General features: G+C 44.8%; 1 long non-coding RNA gene across 1 annotated transcript in view; it reads right to left on the minus strand.

Moving 5' to 3' along the window:
- Positions 1–917: 917 nt before the first annotated feature.
- LOC116268939 overlaps positions 918–18,274 on the minus strand; it is a 29,700-nt gene continuing 12,343 nt past the window's right edge. The window contains exons 2-3 of the long non-coding RNA XR_004176213.1: positions 2,656–2,768; positions 918–1,276 (exon numbers count right to left, since the gene is read on the minus strand). This is a non-coding gene — a long non-coding RNA (uncharacterized LOC116268939). The remainder of the gene's footprint in view (positions 1,277–2,655; positions 2,769–18,274) is intronic.

Below are 18,274 nucleotides of genomic sequence, written 5' to 3' on the forward strand. Positions count from 1 at the left end.
GTGTTCAATAAATTACAGTTCATATTCTTACCACGTGTGCAGTGGTGATGTATGTAGGACATTTGTCTGTGTTTTTCTTTTTCGTGATGGTGCTATGTGCAGCATTCTCTCTAAACCAGAACTTTGGGCCCCACAGTATTTGATTCACGGTAAGCAGCTAGATGATTTTAAACTTCTATCTTCCCCCAAGAACAGTCGACAAAATTGGCAGTCTGTAATATGCAAAAATCCACCCAGAAATGGAAGAGAGGGACATTTGCACAAGCTGGGTTGTGTCTACAGAATTAGAAGACACAGTTGGACTAATTTTAGTGCCTAAAAATTGGAAACATTGGAATCATGCTCTATGGGAAATGCAAGTTCTTGAAAGTGGCAAAAGGAAACACCAGGAATGATTGAATTTGAGGCCATTCCCTCAAGGTTTGGGCACCGTCTTCATCTGTGGGTAGACTCTATTTGGCTGGAAGCTAAAAAGGTTAGGCAGGGGGAAAGGGTTAAGCATCTTTCAAGTCCTCAGGTTAGGAATGAGAGATCTCGTTCACATTGCCTCTTCATTGTCTTGATTTTCCCAGCTATCTGCTTTCCTTTGTCTTGCCATAGATAATTTTGATCCTGTGACCAGGCTCTTTGGTATTTTGTCCTTTGGGATTTCTGAGAGGCGCGGGCCCCTGTGATTGACCTCACGTGGGCAGACTGCACACAACTCACTTTGTATCTGAGGAGCAGAGTGGGGGCCTAGCTCCCTTTCGTGCAGCCAATCAAGCCGGGGCTGAGAATTTATGAGATGAAGGCGAACCACTTTGAAGAAAGGCGCCCTTGTCTGCCGCTCCGCCATTGCTCCGTGGTGTGCGTGGGGAGGTGGAGAGGGGTGGGCACGGGGAGAGGGGCTGGCGCCCTGGGGATGGATAGGGGAAGAAAAGAATCCGAGAAACCAGGGTCAAAAGTCTTTCTGTGAACAGGAAAGAAAACTGAGCAGCCTGCCTTCCTCCTTGCAGGTGTGTGCTCACAATGGGGGAGCCACAGGCCCTTCCCAAAGGTCAGGGAGGAAGGAGCGCATCACAGCGGCTGCCTGTATTCACCCCCAATCCTCCCACTCCTTGGAGACTGAAGAACTAGAGAGAGCCAGGAAGGCAAGATCACTTCTAGAAGCAATCCTGGCCACCAGTAATCTAGATGCAATAGTAACTCCGCCAAGTCAGAGAGGCATAGCTTCAAATTCTGGGCTTCTGCCTGGGGAGAGCAATTGCTTCATTTCCCTGAGCGTCAGTTTCCTCATCTGTGAAAAGGGGTGGTTAACAACAGAACCTCCTTCCTCCTTCATCAGGCTGTTGGGAGAAATTTGTAGAAAGCAGTCAGCACAGTGCCTGATATACAGTAAGTGCTGAACAAGTAGAAGCTACTATTAATAGCAATCATATTTGGTTTCAAAAGAGATATTCTGCTTTCATTAAAGCCAAAAATAAAGGCCATTCATTCAGTCGTTTTTTTTTTTTCGTTCATTTGTTCAGGCAATCAATAAACATTTAACAGGGCCTGCTATGTGTTGGTGACTTTAATGAATTAGATAATAATAGTAGCTAACGCTTGCTAGGTGTTAGGCTCTGTTTTATTTTTATTTTTCAAGACAGAGTCTCACTCTGTCACCCAGGCTGGAGTGTACTGATGTAATCATAGCTCACTGCAGCCTCAACCTCTCTGGCTCAAGCAATCCTCCCACCTCAGCCTTTTAAGTAGCTGGACTACAGGCACACACCCCCATGCTTGGCTAATCTTCTCTGACTTTCTGTAGAGATGAGGTCTTACTATATTGCCCAGGCTGGTCTCAAACTCCTGAGCTCAAATGATCCTCCGAAAGTGCTGGGATTATCGGCATGAGCCGCCACACCCGGTCCCTGTTAGGCTCTGTTTTAAACTCTCCATCTGTCTTAATTTATATAAGCTTCACGACCACACGGTGAGGTAGGTACAAAGAAGTTTATCATGGCCACGTCACACAGCTAGTAAGATTAGGAGCTATCATTTAAACCCAGGTGTGCCTACTGCCCAGTTCTATGTGGTAAGCACCTTGCTAGTCCAAAACTAATAAATAAAACATGACTCCTGCACCCTAGGGCACCACTGTCCACTAGAACTTTCTGCAATTATAGAAATATTCCATATCTGCACTGTCAAATATGGTACCCACTGTTGGTAGCTACTGAGGACTTGAAATGAAGCTAGTGTGATAGAGAAACTGAATTTTAAATTTCATTTAATTTGTACTAATTGCAACATAGATTTAAATAGCCACACATGGCCACTGCCAGCATATTGAACAGCCTAGCTCTACTCAAGAGTCTAGTGGAGGAAATTCACTTTCACTAAGGTGATGAGGTTATGCTATGTGGCCTTGTTCAAGCCCTAAGAACACAGGAGGACACAGCTGTGGTGTGGAGTGTGGCCCGGCATCACAGGAGGCTTCCCAGAGACAGTCATCTCTGATCTGAGTCTGCAGGAAGGAGGGGTTGGTAGGAGAGGAAGGGAGGTATTTTTAAATATGTCCAAATATGTTGGATTTCACAACAGGGTCCGTGCTCAGCCAGGACTTTGGTGGAGATTGAAACTTGTAATCAAGAGCCAGAGTCCTCTTTGAGCTACAAGATAACCAGCACTTACCCCTGAAGGATGAAACCGTATTGGATTCAGAAATTTGTCTACTGTTCTTTTTGGCTGCAGGTATTGCTTGTTTTTGACTTTTAACCATCACCTTTCTGAGGACATAAAAACACCTGAAAAGTGAATTTGAAAAATTCACTGGTTAGTTTGAATGCTTTGTTAATATGTGAAGCAAAATGTCCAAGAACCCCAAACCAGCTCTAGGCAGACAAAAGAGTAGTAATAATCATAAGGATAATGAGGATAATAATGAAAAACTCTTACTACTTATTAAGACACTTACTTTGTGCCAGACCCAAAGTTAAGTGCTTTTGCGTATTGATCGTCTCACATACTCCTACAATCTATTCTCTGCATAGCAGCTAGAGTGGCCTTTTTAAGACATAAACCCTAAATCAGATCATGCTAGTCTGCTGCTGAAACCCCTTAAGTGCTTCACATTGTTCTTAGAATAAAATCCAAGTTCCTTGCCCAGGCCTGCAAGGCCTGACCGCAGCCTACAAATGCTCCCATTCTCCACCTGCTCACCAAGCTCCAGGCACGTAAGACCCCTCTCTGCTGTAAAGCTCCAAGCTTTTGTCTGCCCCAGGGCCTTTGCACTTGCTGTTCCTCAGATTGGCAACTCAGCTCCCCACCCTAACCCTCTACTAGAATGAAATATGTCAAAGATCAGGGACCTTGTCTCTTAGGTCACTGTTGCATCTCCAGCCCCCTAGGTCAATTTGTCATACGATTGAAAGAATTTGAATCCTATGTTATGAGGCATTGAAATCAATGCAAGTTAAATAAATTTAAAATTCAGTATGAGGTATTATGAGGCATTATTATCCTCATGTAACAGATGAAGACATTGAAGGTCAGAGTGGTTAATTTGCTCAAAGCTTGTGAACTTCCCACTATATACCTGGAGGACTCCAACTATTTGCTACTTGTCAGCTATGCTGAGGCTGCACAGCCACCTGGAGAGACGGAAGATCCTTCAGGATGTGGTTTTCCTTCCCTCACTCTGCAAACAGCCCTGCTATGCCTCACTTAGTCCTTCATTGCCAGAATCTGTCTATATAATGAGAAACCTTAGCCTGCAAAACTACTCAGTTCCCTTCTGGCTTTTACCGTATGTTTTTCTTTGATTATAAAATGAGTATTATAGAAAGAATGGAAAGTAGAGAAAAAAGATAAGGAAGCTGGTGGAAAACCCACTCATGATCTCACTACCCAGAAGCAATTCTGTTAGCATTTCGGTTTCTTTTTTTCTTTTTTTTTTTTAAGATGGAGTCTGGCTCAGTTGCCCAGGCTGGAGCACAATGGTGCCCTATTGGCTTACTGAAAACTCCACCTCCTGGGTTTGAGCGATTCTCTTGCCTCAGCCTCCTGAGTAGCTGGGATTACAGGCGCATGCCACCATGCTGAGCTAATTTTTGTATTTTTAGTAGAGACAAGGTTTTGCCATGTTGGCCTGGCTGGCTTCAAACTCTTGACCTCAGGGGATCTGCCCACCTTGGCCTCCCAGAATGCTGGGATTACAGGTATGAGCCACTGACCCAGCTTCCTTTTTTTTTTTTTAGAGGTGGGGTCTCACTATGTTGCCCAGGCTACCCTCAAACTCCTGGCCTCAGGGGCTCCTCCTGCCTTGGCCTGCCAAAGTGCTGGGATTACAGGTGTGAGCCACTGCACCTGGCCAAACACAGTTTTGTTTTGTTTTTTTCAGATGGAGTCTTGCTCTGTTGCCCAGGCTGGAGTGTAGTGGTGGGGTCTCAGCTCACTGCAGCCTTTGCCTCCTGGGTTCAAGTGATTCTTGTGCCTCAGCCTCCCAAGTAGCTGAGATTACAGATGTGCGCCACCATGCCTGGCCAGTTTTTGTATTTTTAGTAAAGACAGGGTTTCACCATGTTTTCCAGGCTGGTCTAGAACTCCTGACCTCAAGTGATCGGCTCACCTTGCCTCCCAAAGTGCTGGGATTAAAAACACGAGCCACTGCACCCAGCCCAAGCACAGTTTTTAAGGCCGTGTTGACTCTCAGTAAAATCCCCTTGGTTGCCTTGTTACCTACCTTCACAGTCACTAACTCTTCCCAGGATGCAACTGCTGCCACTGCCCCTTCCACTGCAACCAGGATGTAGGGTGGAAAAGGGCCCAGGATCTGGAGGTCAGAAATCAAGGTTCAAAGACTTAACTATGTGCCCTTAGACCAATCACGTCTCATCTTCTCTGCAGAATGAAGATGATAGTCCTTGCCTCTGAGAACAGTGAAAGGCAAATAAAGGATCAGATGGGGGGAGTGTGTAGTAAACTCAAAAGTGCTATAAAATTGTTTGGAATTCCTACAATCCAATGAGTTATGACCACAGCAGTTATTTAAGAAGACTTAAAGGTTAGCAGAGCCAGTGTTCTCCAGCCCAAATCCTCAAAAGACTTGCTCTTGTTATGAGATGACATATATAAAATGGATTAGTGGGTCCTCTGCTTGCAGTAAATCCTTGGGGGTTTGAGAGAGTGGGTGTACCTGGCTTGCTAGCTGCCCATCCAGCATCCATGCCTTACCGCCCTCTGTCCTAACAGAAACCCTGTTTGGAGCCAGACACTTCGGCTCATGCCTGTAATCCCAGGACTTTGGGAGGCCAAAGTGGGAGGATCAATGGAGTCCAGGAAATTGAGGCTGCAGTAATCCATGATCACACCACTGCACTCCAGCCTGGGCGACAGAGCAAGATCCTAAAAATTAAAACCCAATCAACCAAATGAAAACCGTGTTTGGGTCCGGCATTCACCCAGTCCCCATTCAGAATGGGACACCAGGCAAACTGACTCTGCCCTCAGCTGCAGGAGTGGGCCTGATTGGTCAAAAATAATCCCTCCCGTTGCTGGTGATTGGTTCTGGCAGAGGTCATGTGACCCATTCTGGTAGCTGAGATGGGGGACGTATGTCAGATAGGGAATGATCTGGTTCCTAATAAAGTATCCCTGGAAGATATATAGAGAGTTCTATCTATCTATCTATCTATCTACCTATCTATCTATCTATATACTTTTTTGAGGCAGTTTCACTCCTTCACCCGGTTTGGAGAGCAGTGGCTGTGATCTAGGCTGACTGCAACCTCCGCCTCCGAGGTTCAAGTGATTCTCCTGCCTCAGCCTTCAGAGTAGCTGGGATTACAAGTGTGCACCACCATACCCAGCTACTTTTTGTATTTTTAGTAAAGACGGGGTTTCACCATATTGGCCAGGCTGGTCTTGAACTCCTGACCTCAAGTGATCCACCCGCCTTGGCCTCCCAAAGTGCTGGGATAACAGGCATGAGCCACCGCGCCCGGCCGAGATTGTTTTCTCCTTTCTCTGGCTGCCACTCCTTAAAGTGCTGCAGCCCTCTTGCTACCAGACTGGCAATGAAGCCAATACGGAGAGGGGAAGTGCAGAGAGTGGATGGTAGTAATAACAAAAGCCACAAACATTTATTGAGCATTTAGAACTTGCCAGAGAGTATTCTAAATGTCTGATTTCCTTTAGTTCAGGGAGAGGACCCTGCCTGTTTTCATGGCCCATTAACTAGTTTTTGCATTTTTTAAATGGTTAAATAAAAATCAGGCTGGCCATGGTGGTGGCTCATACCTGTAATCCCAGCAATTTTGGGAGCCCAAGGTGAGAGGACCGCTTGAACCCAAGAGTATGAGATCAGCCTGGGCAACACAGTGAGACCCTGTCTCTACATAAAAATAAAAAATCATCTGGGTGGAGGCTGAGGCGGGAGGATCATGTGAGCCCAGGAGTTCAAGGCTGCAGTGAGCCTTGAATATACTCACAAAAACCATATAAGTTGTTGTGTTATTATTATCCAGTTTTTCACAAATGAGAAAGCTGAGGCTCAGAGACATAATGCAATTTGTTCAAAGTCACATAGCTATCAAGAGGTTAGCTATTCAAATCATACTGGCTTTGGAACCAGTGCTTTTAATCACTTTGGGGGAAAAAAACCCAATTCCCAGCGTCACTGTTGAGACGTCGAGTCAACCAACCCTAAACTCACCTCACCTTTAAACTTCTAGGTTAAAGGGGCATATGACATTACTGTATTATTGAAACCAGTTTGAAACTGCATTTCTGCTCTTTGCAGGTGAAAGCGTCCCCTTGGATGCCATGAGAAAGCACGTAAGAAAGGTAAGAGCAAAAAGGTAAGGCAAGCTATCAGCTTCTTGGACCAGCAGCCTTTTGTCCTTGCTTGGAGAATAAAAGCTTTCTTTTTCCAAGCACTTCAAGGCTCCACAAGGTCCCTTTAAAAGGGATTATGAAGGAAATCCTATTTTAGAATTGCTGCTGATTTTGGCAATTTGCAATATTAGCCTGATGAGGAATTACACTCACTAATAAAATATCTCAAGTTGGGTTGAACCTAATTGTTGCAAGTGTTAGTAGTAATAGCCTGTCACGGGGACTTCTGTGCCGGCGCATCCCTCGCTTGGCTACAGCCCATGTGGAAAATCAATTTCCTCTAAATGTTTGAAGAATGGCACAGAAGGACCTGATTTCTTTTCCCTCTGCTGGAGTCAATCTGGAGACAACGAACTTATAAAATGAATGAAAATAGCTATGGTTGCAGGATGCAGGGTGAATGCCGAGTTAAGCAAAGCCCCATCTAAAGCTCAAAGTTCTAGCTTTTTTGTCCTGAGGCCAGAGACAATATACGTTTGTGTCCCGAACTGACGTGCTGCTAAAAAGTCAAAGAAAAGAAAGAATTTTCCTTCAGCCCAGCAATTTCACTTCTAGGAATCACTCCCACAGAAAAACTCCCACCAGTATGCAAGAATATATGAACAGGGTGTTCCTCACAGCCTGGCTTGCAATGGTGAAAAATTGGAGGCAAGATAATTATCTGACAAGAGTGGACTGGTTAAATAAATGGTCATATATCCATGCTTTGTAGCCATTAAGAAGAAAGAGATAATCTATATGTATTCCTGTGGAAAGCTTTTTCTGATATGGTATTGAGTTTAAAAAAAAGCAAGTTGCAGCCAAATATATATATTATATATATATATTATATATATGCACTATATATAGTATATAGAGTATATATAGTTGCAGCACTACATATAGTATGAGTTCATTTTTGTAAAAAAACCTCAAAAGTTCAACAATGATGTGCACATTTATATGTAGATCTTCGTACGTGAGTAGAGAAAGGTCTGAAAGGATGTACACCAGGTTGTAGATGGTAGTGATTAAACCCAAGGATAGAAATGGTAAGAGGGGAGATGTCCCTTCTATATTGTTTAGATGTTTTACAACAGGGTATATGGCTTTGGTAATGAAAGAAAGAAAGAAAGAAAGAAAGAAAGAAAGAAAGAAAGAAAGAAAGAAAGAAAGTAAGTAAGTGGCTGTTCAGCTTGTCAGAATAGCATTGTACTAGATGTACCACCATTTCTGAGGAAAGGGAGGATCAGGCCTTGACTCCACAGGGCTGGCAATAAAATCTAGCCACACATGCAAGTCTGTTACACAGCCTAGTCTGATACATCATAGCTCTTCCTAGTCAATAATCGCCATGAAGGGACTTAATCCTTAGCTACCTGTCTACCAAATCAGAATCAAGTTGAAATGTCCTGGGGCCAAGGCCAGAATTTAAAGATTTACTTTTTTAAAAAATTGGGAAAATATACATAACATAAAATGTACCACTTTAAATTGTATGATTTATTGGCATTCAGTACATTGGCAATTTTGAGCAACCATAAGCACTATCTCATTCCAGAACATTCTCATCACCCCAAGCAGAAACCTTGTGACCATTAAGCAGTCACTCCCCAATCCTTCCGTACCGCAGCTGCTGAAAATCACTAATCTTCTATCTGTCATGGACTTTTCATATAAATGAAATTATTTAACATGTGGCCTTTTGTGTCTGGTTTTTTTCACTCAGCACCATGTTTTCAAGCCTCATCCATGCTGTAGCAGGTATCTGCGCTTCATTCCTTTTTATGGCTGAATAATATTCCATTGTATGGATAGACAACAATTTGTTGATCCATTCATCAGGTGATGGACATTTAGGATGTTTTTATCTTTTAGTTAGCATAATTAATTCTGCTATGAACATTCCTGTATGAGTTTTTGTTTGAACACCTGTGTTCAGTTCTTTGGGGTTTATAGGGAGGAGTGGAACTGTGAGGTTCTGTGGTAATTTTATGTGTAATTTATTAAGATTTGCCTTTAAAGTTCCAGAAGCCTCGTCTCCTGACCATAGAGGACATGCAGTGAGTGGGAAAAACTTCCCCTGAGTTTCTGGATTATGTCCCCTGAGTCTAGGCAGTTAAGTACATAGATTAAGATAATTGCTATGTAATTACCTTATCTATACTTTAAAAATCATCTGCTAAAATTCCACTTCTTTTAGACTATTCCAAATATTTCTTTTTTTCCCCTCTGTTACCTATTTGTCCCAGAGCACCAAATATTTCTATTACATATGAGTTTGGGGAAGCTGTTATTCAAAGTATATTAATTAGGGCCGGGTGCAGTGTCTCACGCCTGTAATCTCAGCACTTTGGGAGGCTAAGGTGGACAGATCGCTTGAGTCCAGGAGTTTGAGACCAACCTGGGCAATGTGGCAAGACCCCATCTCTACAAAAAGTACAAAAATTAGCTGGGCATGATGGTGCATGTCTGTAGTCCCAGCTCCTCAAGAGGCTAAGGTAGGAGGATCACCTGTGCCTGGGAGGTTGAGGCTGCAGCGAGCCATGATTGCACCACTGCACGCCAGCCTGAATGACAAAGTGAGACCCTGTCTCAAACAAAATAAATCAACAAACAAAATACATTAATTAAATGATTAATTCGTAATTTCTCATGTAAAAATCCTGTTTTGCATTTGTGGAAAATTAACACTTCTGATGACTCCTAGCACAGTAGGCATTAACACTGAATTGGTCAAATATCAGACCAGGTCTTGCAAGGTAAGCAGGGACTTGAAATGGTCTTTTACTGAAAAGTAGCCTATGATAAAGAGTGGGCCTAACTTATAATTGCTGCAAACATAGCAGGTAAGTTGCTTTGGATGTAGGACCTGGGCTGAAGTCCCAACTCTGACAGTAACTAACTTACCTTGGGAAAGGTAAAGGGTTAGGTAAACCCTTCTGAGCCCTCAGTTTCTTCCTCTGTAATGTGGGACTGCTTATAGGACATACTTCATGGGTCATTTATTTATTTATTCATTCAGTAAATATTTATTGTACACCTATGGTGTGCCCCATGCTATTCTTAGTGGTTACTAAAACAAACAACAGTAAACATAATAAGTAATTTTAAGATAGATGGTGATATGTTTTATGAGAAAAGGTAGAACAGGAGGGCCGAGGGAAAGGCTGGATTTTTTTATTTATTAATTTTTTTAGAGACAGGGTCTTGCTCTGTTGCCCAGGCTGGAGTGCAGTAGCACAATCACGGCTCACTGCATGAACTCCTGTGCTCAAGGGATCCCCTGACTGTAGCCTCCTACTCTGAGTAGCTGGGACTACAGGTGTGTGCCACCAAGCCCAGCTATTTATTTATTTAATTATGGTAAAGATGGGGTCTTGGCATGTGTCACTATGCCCAGCTATTTATTTTATTTATTTATTAATTGATTGATGGTAGAGGTGGGATCTTGGTGCATACCACTATGTCCACTTATTTATTTGTTTATAGTAGAGATGGGGTCTTGGGATGTGCCATCATGCTCAGCTATTTCTTTATTTCTTTATTGTAAAGATGGGGTCTTGGTGTGTGCCACCATGCCCAGCTATTTATTTATTTGTGGTAGAGATGGGGTTTTGCCATGCTGCCCAAGCTGGTCTTGAACCCCTGGGCTCAAGTGATCCTCCTGCTTTGGCCTCCCAGAGTGCTGGGATGACAGGCGTGAACCACCGCACCTGGCCTAAAGACTGAAGTTTGAATAGCATGGTCACGATAGGCTCCACTAAGAAGGTGACATTTCAACAAAGCCTGGAGGAAGAGAGGGCATAAGTCACATGGGTATCTTGTGGGGAAGGAACAGGGAGTCCACAGGCCCTGAGGCAGGAGTGTTTGGCCCTGTTCATGAAAACGCAAAGAGACCAGAGTACCTAGACCAGTGTGTGCAAGGACGAGAGGAGGAGTTTTGGATTCAACTTGGAGCCAGATGGGGAGCCCTTGGAGGCTTATGACCTGAGCTGACTTGTATTTCAAATGCATCATTCAGTCTGCTGTGTTGAAAAATAGACCACAGACAAGGGCAGCAGCAGGGTAGCCAGTGAGGAGCCTCCTGCAGTCATCCAGGTGAGAGAAGATGGGGGCTTGGACCAGTAAGGTGGCATGGAGGTGCTGAGAAGTGGTTGGGTTCTGAATACATTCTGCAGGCAGAGCCAGCACAATTTCCTGCTGGAAGGATTAAATAAGATAACGGGGGCAGAGCTCTGCGCACAGAGCCTGCATGTAGATAGTACAGAATAATGGCAGCCACAATTATGATCAAGATGGGTATAGTATGTTCCCCTGCAGGAAATGATCAGGAGCAAAAAAGAAACTGAGCAAGGGAGAAGCTATTAAGGTTCCCATGTAGTTTGCAGTGAGTTACAAAGGCCAACAGAGGTACCAAGGCTTTAACACAATGCAGACAAGGGCTTCTGCAGTATCCAGAGAACTAGGGATCCCAAAGCAGCAAAGCCACATCATTTAGACCAAACTAGAGACTTTAGAACCAAGTTTTACAGATAATTGTAAATACTTCCTTTTTTTGCATTAGGTTGGTACAAAAGCAATTGCAGTTTTGCATTAAAAGTAATGGCAAAACTGCAAACACTTTTGTACCAGCCTAATAGTATATGGAAAGCAACATCAGTCAGGAAAACTGTTTCTAGATTCCCTGGCTTTAGAAATATTTACTGGCAATAATATCATGGCAGCTCAGGTATTTAGTTTCGGTTTTTGGTTGAACTGCCCAACTTCAGGATTCCTTTCAGAAAGAAGACCCAGTTGCCAAGAGAGGATTGGAGTCCTTTCAACTCAACTTCTCTTTGTTCCAAATTCCAGCGACAAGCGGTCTGTCTGAGGATGATAGAGATGGATTTCTCCAGGGCAATGCCAACCTTGCTCCTCCTGCTTCTAGTAATCAGACCTCCAGTTTATCTTCTGCCAAACTCTTCCCATTGGACATCTGGCCCCAGCAGGGAGAAACAGAGACCAAGGCACTTATTTTGGCTTTGACGTCAGCAAAGGAAGGCTGATGAAATTCATCATCAGTGCAGATGAAAATCCACCGAGCCCTATCTCTCTTCCTTACAACACCTCCGTTTCTAAAGCTGACAGAGGTCTCGCTTTCCTTTTGTTTTCATTTTGCTCTGGATTAAGGTTTGAATTTTTTCTATAGTCAATTAGAAGATAATAACGCCAGCGAGCTTATTGTTAATTATTTGTATCTGTACTTAATACTTACAAGTGTACTCAGTTCTCGCGAGCTAATATTTGGCTTGTCAGATGCGTTAGTCATTGTAATTAATTGAGCCCATATACATTTACTGGGGCTGTGGGTAGAGTTATAAGAACATCGGCAGATATGAAATGTCTCCCCTGTCTTATGCTTATCGCTAAACAGAGAATTTGAGGGAAGCGAATCCCTCTTGCAACCTTCACTCGTCACCTGGCTGACTTCTTTCCTCGTTCCTCCCGAGAGGATCTTCTCTTTAAGACCCTCTATATCCTCTTTCTCTCGGCTCCTGTTAATTTCCTTTGGAACGTCAGGCCCAGCTGCTTTGTTCATGGGACCCAGTGCAAAATAAAAACACAGAGCCCCTCGTCCAAAAACTATTAAGAATTTAAACATGGCGACGGCAGAGCATTAAACCAAGCCTGGGGGCCCCTGTGACTGCAGAGGCTGTGTGCCCATCAAGCTGGTTCTGCACACCATTGACTGCTTTTGTCCTTTCTCCAAAAGGGAGCTCCTCCACCAGAATGTGCCCCGTCCCTCTTCTCTACAGCTAGAACAGTGTGCAGCATGCAAAAGGGGCTCAAGAAGTGGGTAAAACAATTTTCCAAATGCAAACTTGAAAAACGCTAAGTGTAGCCATGCCACTCCCCTGCTTAAAATCTCCCATGGAAGGGACAGAGGGAAGTTCCTGGAGGAACAGAGATGTTCTATACCTACACCTGTGGAGGGGTGGTGGCCACACAGGGGTATATACCCTGTTAAGACTCATCAAACTGTAGACTTAAGAAGAGTCTGTTATACTATGTATAATTACACATCAATAAAAAATAGCATGCTTACAAAAACCCCAATGTCTCCACGTTATCCTCAAGGTAGTCTATTCTCTCTCATATGTCACACAAGGTCCTTCCCCAGGGGCTCATTCTGAGTCTTGCAGCCTCACCTCCAGCACTTCTGTGGCTTCCTGTTTTCCAGCCGTGGTGACTGCCAGCATGTCCCAGGCCTACGTGCCATCTTACTCAATTGCTCCCCAGCCCAGGAGTTAAAAAAAAAAAAAATCAAAATACGTGTCACCCTGTAGGGCACCAGCACCAACTGGAAGGGACTAAAGAGCAGGAGTGGGGCAGAGTCTCAGAGTTTCTTGCTGTGCCAGATGTTAACCCTTTAATGTCTGCATCGTGGCGAAGTGAGCAGAGATCCAAGACAGAGGAGGTAGGGAGGGGGCCACTCGGTGGGCTCTCAGCCCTCACTGTTTACCAGTCAATATGGAGGTAATCAAATATTTAACCTAGCATAGTCACATTGGCGTGTGCCTGCTGAACATCAACCCACCACCCAAAATGTGGGCCAGGCCAGGCGCAGTGGCTCACGCCTATAATCCCAGCACTTTGGGAGGGTGAGGCAGGCGGATCACCTGAGGTCAGGAGATCGAGACCTGCCTGGTCAACATGGTGAAACCCCGTCTCTACTAAAAATACAAAAATTATCTGGGTGTGGTGGTGAGCGCCTGCAGTCCCAGCTACTTGAGAGGCTGAGGTGGAAGGGATCGCTTAAACCCGGGAGGTAGAGGTTGCAGTGAGCTGAGATCAAGCCACTGCACTCCAGCCTGGGCAACAGAGTGAGACTCTGTCTCAATAAATAAATAAAATGTGGGCTAGCCCTTCCTTCTCTGGCTGACACCTACCTCTTCCTTCAAATCTCAACTCAAGTGTCTTCTCCAGAAATCCTTGGTGGCCCTGTCTCTTTCTTGGTCTCTCTTGCATTTGCTATACTGTCCTGGATTAATTGATAGACATTCCAGTCTTAACCTCTGGAAGGTAGGAACTATGAGTTGGGCAAGGTGCCTAGCACTCACAGAATCCGGGGCACACATATGGATGAAGGGATTTTCCTGTTGGCTTTCCTGGCACATAGTGCAGACACTAGAGACGGATGAATGAATGGATGAATGAGTGAATGCGTTAATTTCTTCTTTGCTTTATCTATATTTACTTTCATTGAAACAGTGGCAATTCTTGAGACATGGGCTTAGAGAGAGAGTATTGCAGCAACTAAGGTCTCAGACTCTGAACTCAGGCAACCTGGAGGGATTCTAGCACTTGCCGATTGTCAGTTCTGGGTGTGTAACTTGGCCTCCCTGAGTACTAGATCAGGTCATTATTGATCTGACTTCACAGGGCTGCTGAGAAGCTCTAAGCGCTTAGCCCTCAGCAGCTCTGACTGTAAGAGAAATTGTATCTTGTCCACCATGGAGCCTCAATCGGTGGATGTGGTCACCAGATGCCAGGAGAAGTCACCTGCCATTTGCAGCCATCCTCAAGTAAGCATATCTGGTTTTACCTTCCATCTACCCAGTCTCTTGAGTCAGATGATTGCACAGCAAAAATGAAATATCCCTGCGATAAGAATATATGATTGGCAGATGTTACTGAATTGAAATCTGTGAGACAGTGAAAATGGATATTTTCTCATTTGCCTCCAACTTCCTGGTGTTTCTGCCGGAAGGTACCAGTTTCAGCCATGAGAGAGAGAGAGAAGGAGAGACGGAGAGAGAAAGCATTGAGGGGAGTGATCCTCAGCTTCATCAGGTGAACCAACTTGTGGATTACCTTTCCAATCAAAAGCCTGCTTTCAGCCTTTCAGGAAATTCTGTGCAAGAATAATTCTTGGCTAAACATAGCATAAATTGTCCCATCACCCCAGACCTCCACTTCCTTCCAAACCTCAGCTTCTTAACCAAGTCCTACATTTCCAAGAAAAGGCATTTTAGCATCCTGCATAAAAACCCAAGACTCCAGAGCCTGAAAGATTGAAAGTTCAATCCCACCTTTACCCATTCCTGGCTGTGACATCTAAGGCAAGGCTCTTAACCTCTCATAGTTTTATTTTCTTACCCTGTTCAGTGAGGAAGAACAGTTTCTGTTGCAGGGTACCTATGAGAACTACGTGACACTTACTAAGTGGCAGGATTTGGTGAGAGTTTCTTAAATATTGGTTATGATACTCGTTGGTTTCAAAAAAGGATATGGAATAGTGGAAATATTTTTTTAATTCTATAATGATCCCTGCAGATCTGCAAAATTGGAAAGACTCTTATTGAATGAATTACCTCATGTGCCACTGGCATCTTTCTGCGTGGTAGGCTGAAAAATGGCCTCCCAAAAGATCCAGGTTCAAATTCCTAGAACCTAGGGATGCGACCTTATTTAGAAAAAAGAGGCCCAGCATGGTGGCTGACACCTGTAATCCCAGCACTTTGGGAGGCTGAGGCAGAAGGACCGCTTGAGGCCAGGAGTTTGAGACCAGCCTGAGGAACATAAGGAGAACCCATCCCTACAAAAAGTAAAAAGGTTAGCTGGGCATGGTAGTGCATGCCTGTGGTCCTGGCTACTCAGGAGGCTGAAGCAGGAGGATAGCTTGATCCTGGGAGGTCGAGGCTGCAGTGAGCCTTGATGGTACCACTGCACTCCAGCCCAGGTGACAGAGCAAGATCCCATCTCTAACACAAAAGAAAAGGAAAGGAAAACAATATTTACAGGTATAATTAATTAAGGAGCTTGAGATGAGACGATCCTGGATTAAGATGAGCCTTAAATCCAAGAGAGATGCTTTTATAAGAGACTATAAGGGAAGACATGCACATAGGCGAAGGCCATGGAGGCAAAGATGAGAGTGATGCAGCCACAAGTCAAAGAGTCCAGCAACCACCAAAGCTGGAAGAGGCAAGGAAGGCTTCTTCTAGTCCCTTTGGAGGGAGAACAGCCATGCTGATGCCTTGATTTTAGACTTCTGGCCTCCAGAGCTGTGATTGAATAAATGTCTGTTGTTTTAAGCCACCTAGTTTGTGATAATTTGTGATAGAAGCCCCAGGAAACTGATACATCCTATAGCATCTTTAATGGGGAATGCAACCACTTGCCTATACTGGGCAGTTCTAAGGATGAAGAAGATGATTCTGCAACATGTGTACCTTGAGCATTTTGGTAGAAGAGAGCATGGGGCCCTTAGGGTCTAATCATTAAGAGTAGACAGACTTTTTTTTTTTTTTTCTGAGACACAGTCTCACTCTCTTGCTCAGGCTGAAGTGCGGTGGCTTGATCTTGGCTCACTGCAACTCCCGCCTCCCGGGTTCAAGCAATTCTCCTGGTCAGCCTCCCAAGTAGCTGGGATTACAGGCGCACTCCACCACACCCACTATTTTTTGTATTTTTAGTAGAGACAGGGTTTTACCTTGTTGGCCAGGCTGGCCTCGAACTCCTGACCTCAAGTGATCCGCCCCGCTTGGCCTCCCAAAGTGCTGGGATTATAGGCGTGAGCCACGAGGCCCAACCAACCAGACAGACTTGTGTTCAAATTCCAGCTTCCCTTTGAATAGCTGTGAAATCCTGGACAAGTTACTCAACCTCTCTGAGCCTCAGGTTCTTCATAGGGGAAACAGGGGTAGTGTTTTGCCTACCTAGGGAGATAGGGGGATGATTCATTAGCTATGCCTGGCATGTGCCTGGCACGCAGAAATTGTTTCGTGAACGTCTGCTGTGATGGCAAACCTTTTGGGCAGATCCATCTAGCTTCTCACGCGTTTGGCAAGTGGCTGCCGTGTTTACCGAACGTCCTGTGACTGTGGGGACCAGCAAAGCTAAACGGCCTGAGTGGGTTGAACTGTGGCCGCACCTGGTTAGCCCTGTTCTTTATCTTCTTCTGAAGGAAAGGCGGGGCTGTCCCGAGGTGCCTTGTGAAATAGCCAGCCATCCTGGGCTGCCGCTTCATTATTCCTGCTGAAGCCAAAGGTGCCAGAAAAGCCTTGACATCGAACTCCGCACTCCCCAGTCGTGACTCTGTGTCTGCGACGAACGTTCTCAAGGCAGTGGCTTATAAACGAGCAGTACTGACTCCATGGCGATTCCATCTACTTCCCGAGCGTGTCTGTGTTCAGAACGCTCCGCCATCCACAACCTTCCTACTTACTGGTTAGAAGGAGTACCTCCTTTCCACTCACTTAAAAGGACATTTTTCCAATGAGAGCAGGTCATATTTCAAACTGCATTGCCAAGGTACCAGGAGCCAGTAAAAGGGGGCATTTAACACGGTATTTATCTTGACTGGCAGAACAGGTCATGGCTGTAAAAGAAACAGCTCCGGAGAAGGAGGCAGCCTCGCCGACTCTGGGCTCCCTCTCCCTACCCACCCCCCTCCCCACACTGTTTAAAGCATTCTGGAGCCGCTGCCAACTTTCCTGGCAAAGCTCTTATTTCTTTACATGTATGTTGCATTCCATCTGTTTAATGTGCGTTCTGTGCCATTCACGGATTTTGGCAAGGTCTGGCGAGGTGGCATGGCACGCTCGGGCTTGTGCTAAGCCAAACAGGGCATGGGGGAGAGGGACTGGAGGCCGATGAAGGAGTCCTGCTTCTCCCTCTGGCTCGGGGAGGCCTGCAGTTGCAAAGACGGAATTGGAACTGCGTAACAGTTTTCCTCCAGATGTGATTGAATCATGCGTGTGCCACTGTTGCATTTCACCCTCCACAGAGGGGTGGCGGGGTGCGGTTTTGCAGTTTCTGATACACAGCCAGAAAAATCGAAATGATGAAGCAAGGTAACAGTAGGGAAACCCACTCATACTCATGGATCTGGGGCTTCCCTAGAAACACTGCAAGGCCCTGAAGGCCAGAAAATGCTAACACCTGGATCTGATAGTCCCAATGCCTAAAGAAAAACTGATCTCAATCTTTGCATTATTCTCAAGAACCATTAAGTACTTGGTTGGTGAAGCGGAGGCAACGTGCTGTGATTTGGATCCAATTTCATCCAGTTGGAAGGCAGGAAAGCCAGGTTTTATGCACTGCCAAAACATCTGGTGAATTCAGTTAAAAAAAAAAAAAAAAGCACCAGTTTGGGGGGGGGAGAAAACAAAACCCTCTAGAAACAGTTGTTGGGTATTGGGTGACCAAAAACATTCTGTTGATTGACACCCAGTGTTCACTTTTCCGTTGGTTGCTGGTTGAACAGAGCTCTTCAAATGGGGAAAGCAAGACTTAGGCGAGAGAAAGGCAGATGACGGGGTTAAAAACATAAAGGTTCACACTTTAAGAAAAAGTTAAGTGCACATTGCTTGACTCCAGCCAAGAGAATGAACAGAATCTCCCTGTTAAGAAGTGGAGTTACTCACCTGATTCAAGAGAGGTGACATGG

Source organism: Papio anubis, chromosome 9, assembly GCF_008728515.1.
Source record: "Papio anubis isolate 15944 chromosome 9, Panubis1.0, whole genome shotgun sequence".
Lineage (NCBI taxonomy): Eukaryota > Metazoa > Chordata > Mammalia > Primates > Cercopithecidae > Papio > Papio anubis.